Source organism: Dromiciops gliroides, chromosome 1 (assembly GCF_019393635.1).
Source record: "Dromiciops gliroides isolate mDroGli1 chromosome 1, mDroGli1.pri, whole genome shotgun sequence".
Classification (NCBI taxonomy): domain Eukaryota; kingdom Metazoa; phylum Chordata; class Mammalia; order Microbiotheria; family Microbiotheriidae; genus Dromiciops; species Dromiciops gliroides.
The window spans coordinates 375,449,194-375,472,727 of NC_057861.1; the positions used below are offsets into that span (position 1 = coordinate 375,449,194).

The following is a 23,534-nucleotide window of genomic DNA, read 5'->3' on the forward strand; positions in this document are numbered from 1 at the left end:
AAAAGATAACCATGAGAGTTAGCCCCAAATAAAACCTGAAGGATTTTAGTGAAATTTTAATAAAAAGTTCTGAATTGTTTTTAAGGTACTATAAAGGGCTGGTGAGTTATAATGAAAATATCACTAGGCTTATGGTAAAAAGCAATAGTTCTAGCTACCGACCAGTGGCATAAAAATGAGCTAGTTAGAACTTCTACTTCTCTTTCTTCATATGGGTAATATGGATAATGATAGGAATATAATATGCCATAAAAGGTCGTTGTGAGGGGGGCAGCTAGGTGGTGCAGTGGATAAAGCATTGGCCTTAGATTCAGGAGGACCTGAGTTCATATCTGGCCTCAGATACTTGACACTTACTAGCTGTGTGACCTATGACATGTCACTTAACCCTTATTGCCCCACCAAAAAAAAAAGGCCATCGTGAAAATCAATTTAATTGAAGCATGTGAATGTTTTACAATGCTAAAATACCACATAAAGTTTAGCTAATCATTTGCAGCAATGGAATGTTGACTGGTATGTGTTACCAAAATGGTTGACTCATTGCCTTTTTCCTTATATAGTGGTAGAGTAATAAAATACTGTAAGGAATTAATTGCGATTTGGGTTTTTCATAACCCTATCTTTGCTTTATTATGGTCAGACTGAAAAAAAAATGTGAGCTTGAAAAGCCTAAAAGAAGATGAGTGTATACTTTGGGAGATAAGTGAACAACCAAGAGGAACCCTGACCACAGGGAACATTTATTGAAACTAAATAACTAAGCTTCCCCTAATAGCTCCCCCATGCCCACATGGGCCTGGCCAGATTATAATGGGGACAGCCCATGTGGGTGTGATGAGCCAGTTGGAGACTCAGCATGCCTAGGAACCACCCCTTCCTGTGGGAAAGAGAGTTAGAGGCAGTTAGAGGAAGAGGAGAGGATTCTGAGAGAAACGGGAAAGGAAAGTAGACAGAGGAGCTGTCAGTGTTTGACCTTCAGACCAAAACAGAAGAGACTGCAAGCTAATTCTCCTTAGTTCTACAGATTTCAGGTGGTGGTGAGCTTGTTTTTTTTTTTTGTTGTTTGTTTGTTTGTTTGTTTTGTTTTGTTTTGGTTTTGGTTTTTTTGAGGCAAAGCTAGATCTTTGGAGCTAGCTAGGCTGGAGGCAGGTTTGTGGTGCCTGGGGCCTTTGTACCCCCAAAGATTTAGATTCCCTAGCTCTATTAATCTCACTTGTGTTTTGAACTTGTTTCCATTAATAAACCTGTTTTGTTTTTTGAAAGAGGCTGTTTCCTTTCTTACTCCAATACTGCAGCGAGCTACCCACTTAACTCTTCCCATGCAAAATTAGGCCCTTACAGTGTTGAGGTATCTTTAACACAGATGTGCATCCAAAACAAAACAAAATAAAAAACAAAAAAATCAACCTTTAATTCAAATACAAAGGAAAATAAAAAGCAAGTAGATCAATAAGAGTTGATATTTTATATTTTATTTCTTAAATCACAATCAACAACTTGACAAAGATTTTTTTTTTTTTTTTTTTTTTTTTTTTAGTGAGGCAATTGGGGTTAAGTGACCTGCCCAGGGTCACACAGCTAGTAAGTGTTAAGTGCCTGAGGCCGGATTTGAACTCAGGTACTCCTGACTCCAGGGATGGTGCTCTATCCACTGCACCACTTAGCTGCCCCCAACAAAGATTTGTTAATAATTAGAAAGTATCATAGTGGTTATGTGGGCATGAGATTTAAGACTGAGTAGCTGAAATGAAAGTGGCTTCTTAAATTAATTCTTTACATGTAAAGTATACACTAGTATATAATATACACAGAATATATGATTGAAGCAGAAACTTTTGATGAAACTCTAATTTTAATATATAACCTATATATTTACATATAACAGAATCAAAGAATTTGAGAGTTAGAAGGAACATCAAAGTCGTATTTTAAAATTTAGAAAATCAAAAAAGAGACCCTGATATGACATGCCTATATCATCATCCAGTCTAAGCTTAAGTATGCTCCAAAATAGCCCATTATACTTTTGAATAGTTCCTACTCTGGACACATAATAGCTTTGTGAGCCAGGGGAAACCTGTTAGTGTCCAAGGCAACTATCTAATACTGCAAGTTATTTCCATCCTGCAATGTTAAAGGGAATTTCTATACCAAGGATTTCTCCACATTTATGCAATCATGCACTCAAAATCTACCTCATAATTTTTATGATTCTATTTATCTATCAACTTAATGTTAAATATGTACTTGGAAGACATTATAACTGGAAGAAATATCAAATAAAATGACAGAATCAGAATATAAATAGGGTCAAAACTTAATAAGAGGAAGTTAGTGAAATTTAAAATCTTACAACTGGTTTCAAATTAATTTCAAGGTCTAATATGGTGGACTCATGATTAACTAGCTGTTCCATTTGGAAGAAAAAAATCATAATGGCTTTAGTGGATTGTAAGCTTGATATAAGTCAAGTTGTTGATATGGCATCAAAAGCAATCATATTTTTTCAGACTGATAATTAATAGTCTTTGGGTACTAGAGAGCTATATCTGAAACATTGTAATCAGCTCTGGGCATCATATCTTATGAATAATATTAATAAGCTGAATATTGTCCAAAGATAAAAGAGCTAGATGAGGAAGTGATTGTTTTATACCAAATGAGTATCAGTTAAAGAGAAGGGTGAAGTTTATCCTGAAGAAGAAAAGACTTAAGAAGGGTGTTATAGCTGTTTTCTAATACTTGAAGAGCTATTCACATGAAACAAAAGAAAAAAGAAAAAGATGAACTACTTGTCCACTGAGTGTTACATTAAGATTACTAATGTGTAGAAATTTAAATGAAGTCTAACAATTCTAAAAATTCAAGCTAGCTTGAAGTGGAATTGACTGCCTTAGAAGTAGTGGGTTAACCCCAAATTTATATCTTCAACCACAGGTACAATGAACACTTATCATGAATACTGTAGAGAAAATTCTTCTTTACATATGGGGTAGATTAAGTGATTTCTGAGTTCCCTCCCAACGTTTAGATTTGTGATTCTTGAATTTGAATTTGAATTTGAAGTCAGAACTTCATTGAGCATCAATTTCTTAAGTGGTAAAATGGGAGACAATGATTAGGTCACTTACCTTAAAATGATGTGAAGATTAAAAAAAAAAGAATCAACATGAAATTTCCTTGTAAACTGAAACATTTTACACAAATGTAGTGTTATAATAATTACTAGAAATAATAGTATCTTTTTTCCTCATTTTTGATGGCATTCAGAGTTCAATAGTACAGTAGTCCATACAAATAATTTAGTTACTATTATTCTTATGTATTATTAGAATTATTTTAAATTCCTAGGGAAAAGCAATATCAAGGATTTGTAAAGTCTTGGTAAAATACTGAACTTCCTGGTGAGCTTCAATGATTTAGAAATGGTTTGCTTTATAGCTAGTCTTTTGGAAGGTCCTAATCAATTTAGCTCCCTGTGATCATTGTGTAGGACCTACCAGAACCTCCTTAGATAATTAAAGGGAAGTTTAATATCACCAGAATGAGAGCTATTGTTCTAAGAGGTCAGTAGGATATACATTTTATATCACATTATCAAATTCTTAATATTTCACTGTCTTTGAATGGCTTACATATACTGTTACACTGTTAGGTGATATAGTGAATAGAGTACCAGCCCTGGAATAAGGAAGATTCATTTTCCTGAATTCTGATCTGGCCTCAGACACTTGCTAACTGTGTGATCCTGGGCAAGTCACTTTTAAGGTAATCAAGTAAAACAATCCAAAGATTAGAAGATAGACACGTTACTGAAATATTACACAAGTTAGGGCCCTTTATTTTCTTTTGTTTTTTTTTTTTTTTAGTGAGGCAATAGGGGTTAAGTGACTTGCCCAGGGTCACACAGCTAGTAAGTGTTAAGTGTCTGAGGCCAGATTTGAACTCAGGTACTTCTGACCCCAGGGCCAGTGCTCTATCCACTGCGCCATCTAACTGCCCCACCTTTCTTTTCTTTTTGAACAAATTTTTATTGAACAGTTCTTATGTCCAAGGCTATATAATATTAAGAAGAAAAACATGAAGTCTAATCTAACTAGTTTGAATAATTAAATATTAGAAATTATCCAAGAGCTTTTGGATTGGCAGATGTTAACATGCTCTTATGAAATGGATAATCTTGCATTGTATCTGGAAGCCACACAACTCCTAATGCCATAACATTACCATAATTCCTTCTGGCTAATTGTTTGAATATGAAGGCTCCTGTGAATTTTATTTTATTTTATTTATTTATTTAAAAATTTTTGGCGGGCCAATTGGCGTTAAGTGACTTGCCCAGGGTCACACAGCTAGTAACTGTTAAGTGCTTGAGGCCAGATTTGAACTCAGGTACTCCTGAATCCAGGACCAGTGCTCTATCCACTGGGCCACCTAGCTGCCCCCCAGTGAATTTTAAATTGATGTTTGGGGTTAACATCCTAGGAAAGAGCTCACTTCAGTTTGGAGGGCATTTAATATTTTTTATTCTATTTAAAATATATTATTTGCAAATTACTTCCAAGCCCACTTTTTAATGTCCACTTTAGTTTGTTGAAAGCCATTCTTCACCTCTTTTCTTTCTTAATTTCTAGACATTAGAACTGAAAATATAAAACTTGCAGCACAATCTTGGTAGTGTATTACATTTAAAAGATTGCTGCTGTGATAAAGAGGCCATGGGGTTTGATGTCAAAAGATCTGAATTTAAACACCATCTCTGTCTTTTACTAATGATGTAATATTAAGCATGTTACTTAACCTTTTATTATCTTCATTTCCTCACCCATAAAAGGAGGGAGCTTAACTAGGTGAAATTGAAGGTCCCTTCTAGTTGTAAATCCAATCAGATTATGAAACTCCTCATTTTATACATGGGAAAAGGGAGGCTATAATAAGTGAGACCTCTTTCCCAGGTCACAGTAAATGGCAGAACTGGAACAAAGACCCACATTTCTTCTATGTGTTATTGTAATATCATTGATCCAATGACCTATATTATTTCAGGGATATGTCCAATGAAATACAAAATTGATAATCTGTAAATGATGAAACTAATCATCTCTAAATAATTAAGTTCAATGTTTCTGTATGTCTGCACAAATCTAATTTGAAGGAAAAATTTCAATGAGTACAAGATCTGTCAAAAATCACTACAGGGGCAGCTAGGTGGCACAGTGGATAGAGCACTGGCCCTGGAGTCAGGAGTACCTGAGTTCAAATCCGGCCTCAGACACTTAACACTTACTAGCTGTGTGACCCTAGGGAAGTCATTTAACCCTCATTGCCTCTCTAAAAAAATCACTACAAGAACTCTAGTAAAAGGAACAAGGAACAAGTTTTAGGCAAATTTTGCTGAAATATAATATGAATGGACTGCTCACCATTTTGGAAATACCCTTTGTCAGGAAAAAAATATTGTACCACAAAACAAACAAGTCCAACCTGTTGAAATGAGGGATGATAAGGATCATGAATGAATTAATGAAACAACCTTTGTTAGGCACTTATTAGGTGCCAGGTATTGTGTGAAGTGCTGGGGACACAAATTCAAGCATGCAATATAGCCCTTAACATTAATGAAGTTAATGTAATAGAGGAAGACAACAAATAAAGCAGAAATTGAGAAAATGGTGGTAAGCATGTGATGTAAAAGTTTAAAATGGTCAGAAAGTGATGGAGAGGAATAGATCTGAGCAAGACAAGGAAAAATATCAACCATGGGAGCCAAGCATACCAGGGCATATGTAGATTTGATGTCAGGATGTTAATAATTAATTCATTTACCTTTAGAATAATGTGCTCCTCTTACATAGAGGGATGCTAGGATTAGGATAAGTGGTTTTAGGGAATTCATTAAGCATGCCTTCTCAGTTCTCTATCTTATTATCATCTTTATTAATAAATCAGGCAAGCCATCATTTATTAAGTCATTATTTTGTGCCAGACTCTATGTTAAGTATTGGGAATACAAAGACAAAATAAAAGAACTCCTCCTCCAGTAAAGGAGCATACATTGTCTTGAAAGAAACCACATTTACATCTATAGATAAATACAAAACACATACAAAGCTGATATAAGGTACACTTGGAAGAGAAAACACTACTAACATGGGACAGATGGCGGCCATCATCAAAGACCTTATATAGAATATGGGACTTGAGGTGCGTCTTTAAGGAAATAGGAGATTCCAAATGCTTGAAGGAAGGATGGAGTACAATCAGTTAGCATAAAAGCACAGTGATGAGAAGTAGATTGTCAAGTATGAAAAATAGGAAGCAGTCATTGTGGCTGGACTATAGTGAGTATGAAGTGGGCCAATGTGTAAGAAGACAAGAAAGATATAATGCAATCAATTATAAAGAGCTTGAAATGCTAAGCGAAGGAAAATCGATTTTTTAACCCAAGAGGTGTTAGGGAGCCACTGTAGTTTACTGAATAAGGTGAAACATTGTCAGACCTTCATTTTATGAAAATCACTTTTACAATTGAGGTAATGGATTAGAGTGTGGATTTGAGACAAGTAGTATAATTACCAACATATTGATATTATCAAGGTAAGAGGTGATGAAATCCTGAACTATGCTAGTGCTTCTCTGAGTGCAGATTAAGGGGCACTATATGTGAGAGTATGGTCGAGACAGAATTGGAGAGACTTGGCAACTATTGAATATATGGAATGAGAACAAGGAGATGAGTTCACAATACTGAAGTTATTAACCTGGGTGAGTCCAGGCTACCCTTGACATAAATAGGGAAGTTCATAGAAGGGTTGGATTAGATGGGGATGGGAGGAGGGACAAGATTATATTTCCTTTTGGAAATTTTGAGTTTTAGATACTTTTAGATACTTTAGATACATTTGCAACATCAATAATCAATAGGGAGCTTATGATAAGGGTTTGTATTTCAAGGGACAGACTGTGTTTGGATAGGTAGTAATGGGCTGCATATTAAACTTATTAAACTTATGGGAAGTGATAAGTTCAAAGTGAGAGACTCTAGAGACGACAGCCAAGGGTAATATAACATCCAAATAAATGAGGATGATATGGTTGGTGATCCAGCAAAGATGACTGAGGAGGAACAATCCATCATGTCAAAGTATAAGCAAGAAAGAACAGAGTCCCAAAGGCCCAGAGAGAAAGATGCCCAAGAGAGGAAATAAATACATATACATATGTGACATATACATATTGTTTTTGTTGTTTGCTCTTCATTCTCGAGGACCATGACATGGGGCGGGGGGTGGGGGGCGGGGGGATGTCATGACTTGCAGTGAATTACATCTAAGTGAAGAAGGGTTTTGCAAAGTCACAAACCTCACTCTCTCCTCCAGAGCCATCTGGGTCCAGTGGCAAAATACATATTAAGATGACTGGAGATGACCCTGGATGTTTTTAGACAATTGCATTTAAGTGATTTTTCTCAGGGTCACACAACTGATGTCTGAGGTGAGATTTGAACTCAGGTTCTCCCAACTTTAGGGCCAGGGTTCAATTCACTCTGCCACCTAGCTTCCCCATGCATAAACACATGACTACATGTGTGTACACCTATATGCATATATATTTGTATATGCATGTATTGTGTACATATGTGTATACATGTACATATACATATGTGTGTTCGTGTAAGTGTGTGTATACATACACATAACATGTTAGATACTCCAGAGTATTCATGAAGAACAGGGACTGAGAAAACACAATTTAGAGAGCAATGAAAAACATCAGAATGCAGAGTGTTGAGAAAAAGAACTACAGGAGGAAGGAATGAGATTTCTCAAGGGGTTTAATTGAGAATGGAATATGAACAAAGGAATGATAGAGGGCTAGTAGGATTCATGGAGGTAGGGAGTGTGTGTATGTGTTTATGCTTGCTTTTGAATAATGAGGGAATTATCCTGGGAGTGTTGGTAGGCATTAAGCAGTAGATAGGAAGAGAAGAAAGATTAAAGAAGGATGGAGGATGAAAGTGATACTTACTGGATGACCCTGAACAAAGCCACTCAATCTCTCTAAACCCCATTTTCTTAATTTATGACATGGGGGTAATGATTATAATAATACCTGCATTACCTGACTCACAGGATGGTTATGAAGCTCAGATAAGTCAATGTAGATAAGGCACTAGACATGTCAGCAATTTGGTTTACTGAATCTGATTGATTTCTTTTGAATCATACTTCTTCTATTTCTTCCAAAACTGTTTTGTATCCTCAGACACTCAAAATATAATGCCTCTCATATTATTTTGTATAGTTATTCACTATTTATGATATTACACTCAAGAGACACCTGTGCCCTTGCTGACATTTTCCCTCATCTCTGTCATTGTATTGATATAGGGGAATCACTCTGATAAAACTTTATCAATGCAGATTGGCATTTATGCTGCAACTTAGCCATAGAGAATTTTCTAAGGGTAGTGATAAGTTAAATAAATTGTTCACGGTTACAAAGTCATTATTAATACTCCTTGATAATTTGATCAGGGTCACATATTCATGTATGCATGTATAGATAGAAAGATAGAGGTAGTAATGTGCACACATTACATATGCTCACAAATATAATGATATGTATGTATATATATATATATATAGAGAGAGAGAGAGAGAGAGAAAGAGAGAGAGAGAGATACAAATAAATGGATGAATGTATATACTTTATTTGGATTTATTTATTGTAGCAAGATCTAAATACCTCACAAGGGGTAGGGTGAGGGTTGGAGTAGATATAGTTTTCCATGAATCTGAAGTGACATTAAGTTACAAGTGTAGTCACTTTTGGCAGAGTAGATAAGTAGATGTAGTAGTTATCAGGGATTGCTTGCTATATTTGCATTACTTTTTTTGGAGGGGCAACAAGGGTTAAGCGACTTGCCCAGGGTCACACAGCTAGGAAGTGTCAAGTGTCTGAGGCTGAATTTGAACTCAGGTCCTCCTGAATCCAGGGCTGATGCTCTATCGACTGCTCCACCTACTGCCCCCTATTTGTATTACTTTTTATAAGGGTCTCAAAAAATGTGCAGGTTGTGTATGTATATTTATGTATGTGTTTGGGAACCTGAAAATATGTCTTGGACAGGTCATCCATCCTAATTAATGATTCTAATATTTAACATAATCATAATAGATAAAGAAATATGATGTAGGAAAAAAAGTTGATTAAAGAGGAGACAATTCCATGGATCTTGTATATTGAAGTCTGTGATGATTATCATTGAAGAATATTTTCCTATAAAAATTTCATATCTATGCATTCAATTTAATTAAAAACTATTTATCAATGTGTTTACATGAGTTACTGCACTAGCCAATCAATGGCAAAATATGGAAACAAAAGCAACAGCCATGTATATGTCTCAAAAGTAAAAGGGGTGGAGTAGAGATGATAAAAATGATGGAAAGGGAAGGCAAAATACCTGACATTAAAAATATGTGATAATATGGTGTGCTATGAAATTTTTATTGTTGTAGATTTGAAAGACCTTCATAACTCACATCTCTACCACTCTTGAGTAATGTAGTAATTCCAAACTTAAGGCAATAAAAGCTTTATAGCATTCTGAGTCATTACATTTTCTATATGAATTTCATGTGGTAAAAGTTGTAATACTCATATTTTACCAATGTATGAATATTTTTACCCTCTGCCATTTTAATAACCAGAAATATATTCCTCCTAGCCAATCTGAGTAGAATTGTTTTTTAAGAAATACATAACATCAGTGTTAAATTATTATCATAGGATTTCATCTAAGCGTTTTATATCTTTCTCTCACTTCAGGATGTAATGTATCAACAAATATAACAAATGGCATTTTAAATTGAAGATTAGGTTATTTGAGAGGAGTAATTTATGAAAAATTAAGTATCAGCAAGATGCATATGGACCAGATAACAAGAGATTATGTGGAAGAAAAATAGAGTTGTTTTGAACTTGGAAATGTATGCATTGATATGTTGGATGTGGAAAAGTGTCAAGAAATATTTTAATAAAACTCTAGTATTTGTGGGACCTGAATAGATGGTTGTAGTTGTGGTGGGTAAACTTCTTGTAGTAACTTATGTGAGAAAATAATTATTAATTATGGATTTCTAGAATAAACCCAGGCGTTAGTCTTAGCTACTCACTCCCCCTCACACCAGAAAGCTTCCTAGTCAGCTTAACAAAATGAATGCAGATTGATTCTTCTGATTAGTTTGGGGAAGAAGCATAACTAGATGGTTGGAATTTGAAATCTAGACCACTCCTGCTTCAAGTCATGTCATTCAGTGGAGCTGAATGATGCTAATCAATTAGCTTAGATCAATGTATGGCGACCCACCTCTACCAAAAAGAGAATAAAAAGACTGGGCCAGGGGGCAGCTAGGTGGCATAGTAGATAAAACAACGACCCTGGATACAGGAGTACCTGAGTTCAAAAATGGCCTCGGCCACTTGACACTTACTTAGCTGTGTGACCCTGGGCAAGTCACTAAACCCCCATTGCCCTGAAAAACAACAACAACAACAACAAAAAAAAAATGACTGGGCCATAAAGCTCTTCTTACCTGAATTCTCTTTTATTCTTCAAGTACTCTCTCTTCACCCTCTTCCCTCAATATGCTTGGTATGTAATTGTTTTTTTGTTTTTTTGGGTTTTGTTGGTGAGGCAAGTGATTTGCTCAGGGTCACACAGTTAGTAAGTGTCAAGTGTCTGAGGTCAGATTTGAACTCAGGTCTTCCTGAATCCAGGGCTGGTGCTTTATCCACTACACCACCTAGCTGCCCCTCTGGGTATGTAATTGTTTAGACTTGAAAGCCTATGACTAATGGGGAAGCCAGGAAGACAGGCAGTCAATACTTTAATAATATTTTATATAAATTAATAATAAATGCTTACTGTCAAACCTGGTGCCATAGCCATTAATATATAATTTTGTGATATTTTAGAAAATCAAGCCTAGTCCCCCAATAATTTAAATAACACACTTATAAATGTGAGGAAGGAGAGACTAAATTATTTGTTTTCTATTTATGTATGTGACTGTGTCCACATATGTGTACCTTCAGGGTGGGCCAAAAGTCATGATGTTTTAGTCACTTTTTGAAAATTATTTTCCTTATATTTTTTTACGATTTATGAAATTTTATTTTTCACAAAAATGTAAATTCTCATATATATGTATATATCTACTATATATGATACTATGGCATCAATTAAGAACAAAAAATAAGAGTTATTAAATACTGAAACCCCTATATGACTTTTGGTCTTCCCGTGTGCACACACAGATTTGAAGTGAATATCAAGGCATTTATTTTAATATAATTGGGGATTCAACAAAAAGTTAGAATTGAAGATTTTTTAGTTGATTTGTTTTTCATCTACGTAGCAATGAAAGCAAAATCTCCAGCTATATGTCTGTCACTGTATCTTTATCTATATGCTATCACTTGTCTAAAGAGTATAGAGGGGGTAGTGGGAAAGGATAAGTTAATGAGAATTTGCCAAGTTCTTGTAAGTGGCAGCGATAAAAAAGAGGGTTCCCTAATTGACATGGCATGGCAACATTACCTTTTATATGAGGGATACATTTTTGAACGTTCAAATCATAATCACATAAGTAATATTGTCTATAGCAGTGAAAAATCAAATAGGATGAACAATAATCAGAAGTCTACTTTCATAAAATTCTATTCACAGAAATTTCAAAGTGACATTTATAGCTATCATGATAAGGATTACAGAGGAATTGAATAGGATGACAAGGTGAAACAATTGTAAATTGTATCTCCAGTAACGTGACTATATTTTACAGCTTTGGGTGGCAGAGCAAAAATGAAAAGGGTAAAAATTATCAAATGAAAAGAGATAAGTAATAAAGTGGTTGGATTTTATATAATATATTTTAGAGTGGTGACAAGCTAGATTCATTCCAAAGAAGAAAATTGAGGATAATAAGGAGTTTGGCAGTGATGTCATGTGAGGCCTATTTGAAGGTGTTAGGAATGTTTTTCCACACCACACAAATGTTCTATGAGGGGATAAGGTAACTCTCTTTCTGATTTCCTATAAGGCAAAATTGGTCAAGAGGGATTAGATGGTCTATAGTTTTCTAAGGGGAACAAATGAAGAGAGTTATAGAGAAAGTTTTTCACTGAATATAAGAATGATGCTTCTCATAATAAGAGATGTTCCAAAGTAGAACCACTTATCTTCTTAGGTAGTGAGCTCCCTATCATTCAAAAGTGCTTAAATGTTAGATAATTTTAGAAGTCTGATAGAGGGGGTTTATGCACTTGGCTTGACACAATTTTTTTTAATTCCTCTATACTTCTAATATTTATGCTATTTTAATAAAGCAAAGTCAACTCATTAAAGAATCAAAAGGACTTTTGATTGGAACATAGTGATGGATTTAGTAATTAGGAATTAGGAAAACATTCTAGCAAGGTAGTATCAATAGAGTTTTGTAAAAATATTTAATATATTCTTACTATGTGTCAACATTATGTTAGATGCTTGGATCAATGAAAAGTTTAGCTATCACAGAACTCCTTCCCTATAGGAAAATCAGACCTCAACTAAGGTTAAGGGAGTAGTGAAGGAGATGGATTTGGAATAGGGGGGAATTGTACTCAAATCACCCCTCAGGTAATAACTAGTTCTATGGCCTTTGGTACATCTCTGAACCTCACTGTATCTTAACTATTTCACTTGCAAAATGATGATAATATCATCTATCCCATGGGGTTATGCTGAGAATTAAGTAGGGTAATATATGTAAAGTGTTTTGCAAACTTGAAAATATTGTCTAAATGTAAGATTGTTATTAGCTTACTCATACATTTTTTTAATCTTTTTTTTTTTTTTTTTTGCAGGGCAATGAGGGTTAAGTGACTTAGTGCCTAGGGTCACAGAGCTAGTTAAGTGTCAAGTGTCTGAGGCTGGATTTGGACTCAGGTCCTCCTGAATCCAAGGCCAGTGCTTTATCCACTGCGCCACTTAGCTGCCCCAGCTTACTCATACTTTAATAACTAGCATGGAATGAGGAAAGCAGAGAGCATGGTAATGAATGATCTGTGAAAAGGAAGAGAGACAGAGAAAGAGAGTTAGCTTCATAAGAGGTGGTAATAGTCAATACAATATAAAAATAATGGATGAGTGTAAATTGCTTAAAATGACATAAAAATAAAATTAGTAAAGCCTGCAAGTCAATTAAATGAGAATTATATTTTTGATAGATAAGAAACAACACAGGGCTGCTAGTTATTGCAGTGAATATATAGACTGCAGAAACTGGAATCAGGAATATTGAAGTTCAAGTCCAGCCTCAGAAACTTACCCCTGTGTCACTTTATGCAAGTCACTTACTGTTGTTTGCCTCAGTTTCCTCATCTGTAAAATGAGCTGGAGAAATAAATGACAAGCCATTCCAGTATCTTTGCCAAGAAAAACCAAAATATGGTCATGAAGAATTGGAGAAAGCTGAGAGACAGCAACCAAAGCAACACACATGACTGAACTTATGTTAGAGAAAAAATAGGCCCATAACTATACAAAAGAGTATGGAATTTATATGTAATATTTTCTCAAAATGAGGTGGACTTTACTATTTAGAAACATTAATATGTTCTGGGAGACAAGATTTCCCTTGACTAGAAGAATGAAAATGTGTGAAGAATATGAAAACACCAAATATTAATAACTTCATTAACATGGAACTCCTCTCTGGTCTTAATTGCTATGCCTTCATTTGATATGTGGTTCAAAATGCCATTTCCTGGGAATATACAGTAGACACAAATCATTAGTTAAAGATTTAATTGTTATCAAGATGTAAAAAATAACTTTTGAAAAATAGCCTGTTATTTAACATTACTTAAACCCCCACACAGAGAAAAATGAAATGTTAATATGGTTACATTTGGAAAAGTTCCAAGAAACTTTGTAATTTTTTTGGGGGGGGGCAAAATTAATTTCTGAAGGGCTTTTTAATGTTTTAATTGTATAAAATGATATTCTGTGGAATATTTTTAAAAAATTGTTTGTAAAAAGTGGCTTCTTCTGTCAAATTAGCACAATGTATGCAATTACATTTTATTGAATAAAATATTATGTTTTCTTTTGAAGAAACATTTTTTAAAATTTTTCTTTGGATACGTAACTTTACTATTTTAATATATTTTCTTTTATCTGAATTTTCTATTTTCTTTTAAAGATTTACAGAACTTTATGTGCATATTCTCTATAATCTTTATGTAAATAAACAGTTTGATGCAATTTCATGATTTTCTTTTGAATTAATTTAGTGTTAAGAATATAATTGTTCTAGGATAATTCAAAATATAATATTCAAAGAAAGAATCATACAAAATCTACTCTTCATAACCTAAGTTTGATTCATCTAGAAAATAGGACATGATAGCGCCAAGATTTCTGCTTTCATCGATTACCCTGTATAGCGATTATGCACGATCCAAAATTTGCAATCCTCATCGGTATGGGCTGATGTCTATAACATCATTACTGGGTTTTCCTGTTCTGAATTTACTTCCAGGTAATTCCCAGCTCTACAAAATCATATGCCCATGAAAGTTCACTTGTTTCTTTTCAATTATGTCTTTTCTTGGTATACCTCATTTCTCGCAACAGGATAAATTATTGTAGATCTATGTTAGGATTATCTCAGATGCCTACTGAAAGAATTGCTGACAAAATATTTCTTTTTTTTTGAACATTCAGGCATTATTTAATGATATGGAAAGGTTTTTATTTATTTTTTTTTTTTTAGTATCCTGACGAAAGAGGTAAATTCAGGGATGTTAACTTCTTGTTTTTTGATGTAGTATCAAGAAATTGTAGATTCAGAAATTGTTTACTAGTGGACCTAAGAAATTCCCATGAAATACATAAATGTATAAATTGTATAATTCTATTACTGTATAAAATCCTCCCTACAACTTTTGATCACTATTTTCTCTCATTTTTAATTTTAAAATGACATTTTATTTTGATGAAAATGAATTAGTTTGTATAACAATTAATATGTCCTTTAAAATGATAGTGTCTGCTTTGTAGGTAATGAGGAAGGTAAAGAAAAACAGGATGAAAATATAAGGAAATTGATATTAGAAAAAAATTCTTGCAAATTTTGAATCTATTCCAAATTAATTTTTGTTTTCGAACAGATATTTCTGGGTCACAAAATATAGATCATATAGGAAACTGATTTCACTAAACATATAACATAATCCTCAGAGATGAATGAAATCTTATGTAAAATTCTTCAGTAGCAATAATTTTAAATTTAAAATATAACTAGGATTAAATGAGAAAATGTCTGTCTTTGAATTTCTTAACCTGAAGGCTTTTAAAATATGTTTTTGTAGCGGCATTTTTATATAACTGTGTTTTCTCTTTTACTGCCATACATTTTATTTTATCCATTTACAAGTACCAATCTAAGAAGGGGTCCATGTTCTTCACTAGATGTCCAATGTAGTGCGACATGTGAAAAAGATCATGAATCTCTTATCTCATGCACTTACATCTAAATAACAAAGTTGTTCTCTCTTTTTTAAAGCAAAACAATTAAACCTTTCCTTTCTACCACTCAACACTACATATAATCATCCTATAGTGTCTAAATAAATTCCAACATAAACAGACAATTTTATTTCAAGAAAATTCCCTTAAAATGAGATTACCATACAAGTATTATAAAAAGAGAAAAAAATATATGGTTATATTTCAATTTAAGTAACATTTCAATGAAAAAAAAATGAATTCAACAAACACTAAGGGGCTATAATTAAGAAAGGAAGACAAAGACTATTGCTAAAATATTAAGCTTAAAAGGTAATTTTCTTAAAGACTAAATATTCTCATGAAATATGAGAATGAAGTTGAATTTGTCCCTATAATAACATTTATAATTAATAGACAGATAAATAAATTTAGTCATAGTCCCAGGCTGAAAGATTTTACTCAAACCTTGACTTATGCATAGTACATAATATTTTTGCACTGTTTTTTATCATTTGTGTGAACTTAAATGGACAAAGATATTACACTTTCCATCAAGACAGTCTTTTAAATGTGAAAAGAATGGGCCAAAGTCATTCCCAACTTAGCCTTAAGTAATATTTAAATCCATATCTCCATATTGAAATGGCTAGTTTAGAGTTTTATGCACACAACACCACATAGCTCATCTCTCTTTAAACAAAGAAATAAACAAGCAAACAAACCAAACAAATAATTAAATAAATGAAAATGATTGTTTCAAATGTTAATTATATGCTTCTGTTTGATGTTATATCTTTTGCAAGTTTCACATCCAAAGTGGTACTCACATCTGCCTAATATAAGTTTTCGCCATGGATTTATAACTAAAAAAACAAACTATAAATGAGTATATTTCTCAGTACAGTACTACTTGCCATAAGGCACACACAGACATACATACAAACCATATATGTTTGTCTATAACATATATGGCTTATATATATATGTGTGTGTGTGTGTGTGTGTGGGTGTGTGTGTATAAAGTGGGAAATCTGACTATTATGTATAGTTTTAAGTATCATTTTTTAAATTCACCTTATTTTAATAAGTAATATTTATCTTGCAGAAAATGAACATTTATAAAAATACTGCAAAATGATTTCTGGCAATTAAACTATATTGCTATAGTAACCTCCTTTTGAATCAAAAATAGAATACAAAAGAGAATGTTTGGTAGTCCTGGGATAAACTTAGTCTCATAGAAATTTTAATGCATACCTAGCATGGTTCCTGGTGACGAAAACAAACAAAAATTATATTTTACATTGAAGTTTTTAAAAAACTTTTTAAACTTGAACAAAATGGGTTTAATACATTATATATTCTATATGAATTACAGTGGCTCCCTTAATTATCTTTGGCGATCTATTAATATATTTCTTTAATGTGTTTTAGGGTTTGGTTGGAATCATGCTTCGACCAATAAGGAGATGGCAAAATTACATTTGGCATATGACGTCATCCTCATGTAGTCCACATACAAATAAATAAGTGCTTATTTCCATGGCCAAACAGAATTTCTATAGCATGAAACAACTACTACATTTAAAAATATACAAATTTGTGTCACTTAAGTTCAAAACATCTGATATTATTTGCAAATCTAGTATTTTAATTGAAAATTAATGACCACTTAGGGCTAAAAATAAAAGAAATAATAGTTATTCTTCATTATTTGATTTTATAACTAAGAATTGACTCTAAAGTGTATATACTTTAAATCTATACTTATGAAATAATAACATGCTCTAATATTTTATTGATTGTTAAGGTATACTAAAGTATTCTTATTTAGCAGGGAATGCTAAACAACTGATTAAACATTAAATTGATTTTCAATTTGTTAAACTAATGGAATGAAGAGTTATGTAAATATGTATGCATATATGCATGCATGTATGTATGTATTCCCATGTAACATTATTGAGAAGGGCAGCCTTTTTTTTTCTGTTAAAAACTCCTGATGCCTGCATTTTTTTTCCTTTACACTCAAAAAGATATATTATCATCACTTTTTTTTTCAGAGAGGGCTTTCAGTGTTATTATAAAACAACACAGTTATAGTGCTAGGGTTTTGCTTTTCCTAATATTGCTTCTTGATGTGTGTATGTGATCATTCTGTTAGAGTGCTAAACTTAGGTTTAAGTATATTGAAACATTAAGGCTGCCATAAAAAGGAAAAAGTCCTCATAACTTTTAAATCATTCTCCTCCCCAACCCATTTGACTTTATGTATTAACTTTATTCCACTGGAAAATCATGGAGAAAAAAAATGAAATGACTAGAAAACTAATTGTTTGTAGAGGAAACTTGAAATAGCATAGTGTTCATTCCTTTAACATAAATAAAATTGTTTCTTTATCTAAACCAGAATTCTATTAATCATTATTATCTGCCCCATGATGCATAAATATCAATGAAGCAATTCCATAGCTTAGAATTAGAGACCAATTTGGGGAAGCCCTTTGCAAGACAACTAAATATTGAAGAAATTGATGTAAAATGTTGAATGTGAAAGCATATATATATATATATATATATATATATAACCTGTTCCTGTTAAAGCAATCAGGTCACTATTCCATGGCACTTAGAGACTTTAGGGTTACATGAGGTGGTTCTTGGTAGTGGAGCATAAAACACTTCTTTTTTTTTCTTCTTCTTTCTCACCAAGATCAATCCCTGTCTTTTACTTCTCTTTCAACATGTGTCTTTTGTCCACTTTATCTATTTCTCTTTTACTTTTTCTTCTCTCCAAGCTAGTGGACCAATATAGCTGACACTTTCAGACCTACAGAAAATGTTTATCTCTCCTTTAGAATAATAACATTGAATGAGTGCATGACATGCCTCCTTGAATACTATGCAGCACCTAATATGATGCTGGTCCTAAAGTAAGAAATATACAAATCCTAATTGGATTGTTTGATTACATGTCAATTATTTGATGTTGCTTTTAAATTCTTTTTTAGTATCACTCCACACAAAAATGAAACTCAGTACCCTGCTAACCTCCACAGGGATATATGCATTGTAGAGGTAAAGTGCTTATTGGAAGAACAATTTTAAAAGCCTTTTTTTTTTCTTGACTTTACTAATCAGGTGGATTTTATGGTTCCAGTTATATTCCTCCCTAAAAATAATAATCACATTGCAAATATGAGAATCCTTATCATCTCATAGGTCTTTTAGATCACCACTTATTTGATGAAAGATACATTTTGTATGGCAAACTTTATTACTGATTTTACATTTTGAACTTATGTAGTACATTTAAAACATTAATCAAAACAGTGTCTGATAATTTTGCAATTATTATATCAAGTAATGGTTAATGTTTTATCTTTAATTTTTAAAATAAAATTCATATTTGTCCTTCCAAAGTTATCCTTCGTTAATACATGAAAATAATGTTAAGGCTTCATTCGAACCTTTAAACTGCACTCGTAATACTTATAAATCTGGAAAGTTGATTTTAACATAGGTTCTACTAGTGTGTTTTCTATTGTGCATTCAGAAGCTACTACAGATGGATGAGAAAGATTTTTGTAGTTGGAAAATTTCAGTGTTCCTAATTTTAAAACACACACGCATTCTTAGAAACAGCACATGAAAATAGAAGTAATATGTTGCCTACTTATAGTATTGTAAAAGAAATTCTTTTCAGATCAAACCTCAAAAGTCTTCCAATGCTATAAAGCCACTTATCAGCAAAGGGACTATGTTTCCTCTCACATTCTCATGAAGAGAGATAAACAGTAATAAAAAAGAGTTTCACTGTTCATTTTTAGGACTTTTTTAACAAATGGAAATGTCAAACTGAAAAATAAATCTAGGATGAAATGAAATACCATACTAGTCCATTTATGGCTTAAAGAAAAATTCCCCTCCATTCTCAATGTCCCCCACACAAAAATAATGCACCTTCACAGGATGGGATTATAAAGATATCCTATGCCAGTTCACTCCTTAAAAAGAAGAGCAACATGTGATTGAGACAGGGGAAAAAGACAATTGATTTTGAAATAATTGTGAAATGGAGAGACATTTTTAAGCAATACTATCATCAATTTCTATTTCAATTGTATGATATAATAACATTAAAATATAAATAAAGTTCTGCCACCAACATCAAGCATTAAAAGATTATTATGGGTTGATTTATAAAGAAAAGGTCATGATATTTATGATTTCATCATAAAAAACAAATCCAATTCATATTTCAAGATATTACTCTGAAGAAAGCAAATTTTGCCTTAATATTATTCCCCATATGAACACAGATTTTACTAATATGAATGTTCTAACAAGTACTGATACAAAAGAATCTTGGTGAACATCTCCTATAAAGGAATACTTATTACTCCCACTTTACTATCTTTTCACATTATACTTTGCACTTAAATTTTGTTCCTATCATTTATGTTGTCCAGCAATGCACTTTCATGGGATTTCGCATGCTATAAACCTAAGGATGTTATTCTGTGTCAACTCAATAAATAAGCATGTAGTATTAAAATGAATTGTTCCATTTATGTTTTTGACCTTTCAAAATAACTTCAGTTCAGTTCATATATCCATCACAGAGTTGGACAGTGTTATCCCTGACCAAGAAACACCAGTAGGACATGATCATTTAATACAATCTCTGTCCACTTGCTAAGAAGCAAGTAGAATCTAATTAACATAGTCAATCTGCTACTTAAAAAATTAATGACACTTTTCACACCTATGAGCCTTGAATTATTATGCCCATTTTTAGTTGCTACAGTAGAATATATTATTAATCTCATAACTATATCAAATGTTACTAAATGAAGCTTTATTTCTGTCAGGTGAAAGTTACTACTTCTGTATCTAATAAGACAGTTCTATTCATTTAGTTCTATGCATTTTCTGGGTTTGATAGGTTACCTTTGGGTTGGGGGTGAGAAATGGAGAATGTTAGTTTCTTAAAATTCCCTAAGCAATAATATGCCGGATATAAAGTCCATTAAAACTAATATCACATCTCTAAAAAAATAAACATTTTCTCTTGCACTACTAAATTATGCTCTCATGAGGAAAGTTGATCTGGGTAGATATTCTGAAACTTTTCTACTGTAGTCAGTTAGTGCTCTGTATCATCTTATATTTTCCTAACTTATTTAACAGGTCAAGGGAAAATAAATTGTTACAGGATGCCCACGACCATGTCACTTCAGAGAATATTGATTCCTTGAGAGTTGGCATTCATCACTCTTTGTTTCAGACTGCTGTGCTCTCTACAATTGAATTGATGTGATTGCATACATATTGCATGTCAAAAATGCTTTATTAAGCAATTGCATCTGCCAAACCACTTTTAATTCAATATGCCAATTTTGCCTTTGATATTTTCCTCCTGTTATCTGGCTCTTTCTCTTTAATTTTTTTTTCTCTTGCTCTTGTTACATAAAGAACAGGTTTCCTAGGATATTAGCACTTCTGGTAAATTGTATTTTACTTTGAGGCTGCTGAGTTTGAGTTAGCATATGTGAAAAAGCATCACCTTTACCAAAGGAGACAGTCATATAAACTAAATAGTATTTAACCAATATTTAACTAGGGTTTACTGATTATCAAATAGAAACCTTTACTTCAAAAAGGGATGGAAGATCTTAATCATCACTTAATCCAATCTCTAATGGAGAAAGGTATATAACACAACTAAAGGGGTAACTATACATGTCTTTAGCTGAAAACATTTTAAACTTATAACATTTTATTAAAATAAGAATTAATGAGAAAAACAGAGTTTTGAAACTGTGGAATGGAAAAATGCACTTTCCACAGATCATGCTGGTGCATAGTTAACTTAATAGCACTGAGGTCAGACCATGCAAATCAGTGTATAAGTGTATTTCATCTTTTATAATGACCTGGCATGCATGCATCTGAATTCACATGAGAAATAGACATATACTTTTATTAACTCTAAAAGTAAATAAAACATGCATAACAAGTGTTGTTATTCATAAATCTTGCACTTTTATTGAAATAGCTCATATTTATTCTTTTTTGTTTCCAAATATTAAAATAGAAAGAGGATACAGAAAGCAACTTAGAGGAGATATTTAAAGATTTATGCAACTTCATTGCAAAAAGCCCTCTCTCTTTCTCTTTCACACACACACACACACACACACACACACACACACAAACACACACACACACACACACACACATACACACTAAACAAGCCACTTACCTTTTTTAAGGAATATGAAAAGTTGTAGGTTTTCTTAATAATAAACTGACAATCCAGTGTTGCTTCGGTCTGATTCCTTCACTTTGCTTCTAACATAAAATATTTCACTGCTGAATCTTCTTGCCTCTAACTGTGATTCCCTCCCTCAGAATCACTTTTAACTCAGGCAGGCAGGAAACTGAAGCCAAAGGGACTCTCAATCTGATTGGTTTCCATTCAGTGTCCCTGATTAATAAGGAACGTCCCTCACACAGAGAGATATTGCTGCTGATGGAGCCGCAGTGCTCAACATGAGAAGGTCTTGGTCTAGGGTGGGGGAGAACAGACCTTGTTAGGATCACAGTGATTTGCAAGTGAATGCAGTGGGAGGGTTCAGAGAGAAGTGCTTTGTTAAAGACCCCACCACCACCACCACCACCATTGACAGTATAACTGTCTGTAGTCTCAGTTAATCAGCTCTGCTTAATCTGTTTTTCAGTTTTAAAGAGAAAGGTTACATCGTGCCTATAACCTGTAAATCATCTGTAGAAAAAAATATATATAGAACAATTGTACGTGCTAAGAGCTCAACAGTGTTTTCTCTGTATCCTTCCTGCAGAATTCAGTAGTTCCTTATTTCAGTTCAGGGACAAGATTTAAAGTTGAAGAAAGGGAATGTAGATTGTTTTTCCCCATTGACTGTTTTGAATTTGCCATTGTGTCTCTGAAGGAGTATGATCCAGAATTATCAGTATCAAGATTATTTGAAAGATCTCTATTTAGTTATGTTTAATAACTTGTAGATCCCTCCCTCCCCCTGCTTCCTCATAAAATGAAAACAATAAAAGCTGGTTTCTGATTTGGGATTTCTCCCCACTTTCTCCTTTGTTCTATTCTTGGGAGATTTTCTCTTTCCTCTAAAGTACCAGATAAAAATACAACACTGTCTTGTTACAGGAATAGAAGTCCACCTGTTAGAGCCCCTATTATAAATCTATTGACTATTAGAGGAAATAGTTACAGGAGAATTTACCTGTTTTGGTAGGGAAGTCAATTCAGATTCTGCAAATGACATTAGGAGAAGGCTGATGATTTTAAAATAAATTTCGATATAATAAAGACAAACCTGAATAAAAGTAAGAGCTGTAAGTTATGCACTAGGATGATATGATTAGAAAAATGGTTCAGAATATCACATCAAATGAATTGTCATATGAGGGTAAAATGTCAATTGTTTATTTAATGTCTCAAGCACAATTTAACAATAAAGAAAAAGACATAAAATGCTGACTTCTGTTAATCAGTCCAGTGGCTAAACTTAGAATGCTGATTATGTACTTAAAGTTTTAAGGCACATAAGCTATTCATGGACCTCATCAAATGCCACATGCCCCTTTCCATGATATGGTCAGCAGTCATTATAGAAAGGCACATAAACACTTGGAATGGACTTTCCTCTGGGCATGAGTAATGGATTCTTCTCTCCACTTCAGAGCATGTACACCATTTCCTGCTTGGTTTCAAGAACTAGAAGCTTAGAATCCTTCTTCTACCTATGGGTAACCAGGAAGCTGGTATCATGGAATTGGGGAAGAATTTCTTGGCTGGTTGGGGACGTGTAAAGATGGATGATACAAGAGATACTGAACTGCAACTGAGTGTATATTTAAAAGGTGTGTATGGACAATCTCTCAAACTATTCCCTGGCAGCTTTCCAAT

At 33.3% G+C, this 23,534-nt stretch overlaps 1 protein-coding gene across 1 annotated transcript in view; it reads right to left on the bottom strand.

Moving 5' to 3' along the window:
* Positions 1 to 22,109, bottom strand: part of CDH9 (cadherin 9) — a 228,550-nt gene extending 206,441 nt beyond the window's left edge. Inside the window, exon 1 of the mRNA XM_043972884.1 lies at positions 21,837 to 22,109. The gene's annotated coding sequence lies outside the window, so the exon portion shown is untranslated. The remainder of the gene's footprint in view (positions 1 to 21,836) is intronic.
* Between the last annotated feature and the right edge of the window lie 1,425 nt (positions 22,110 to 23,534).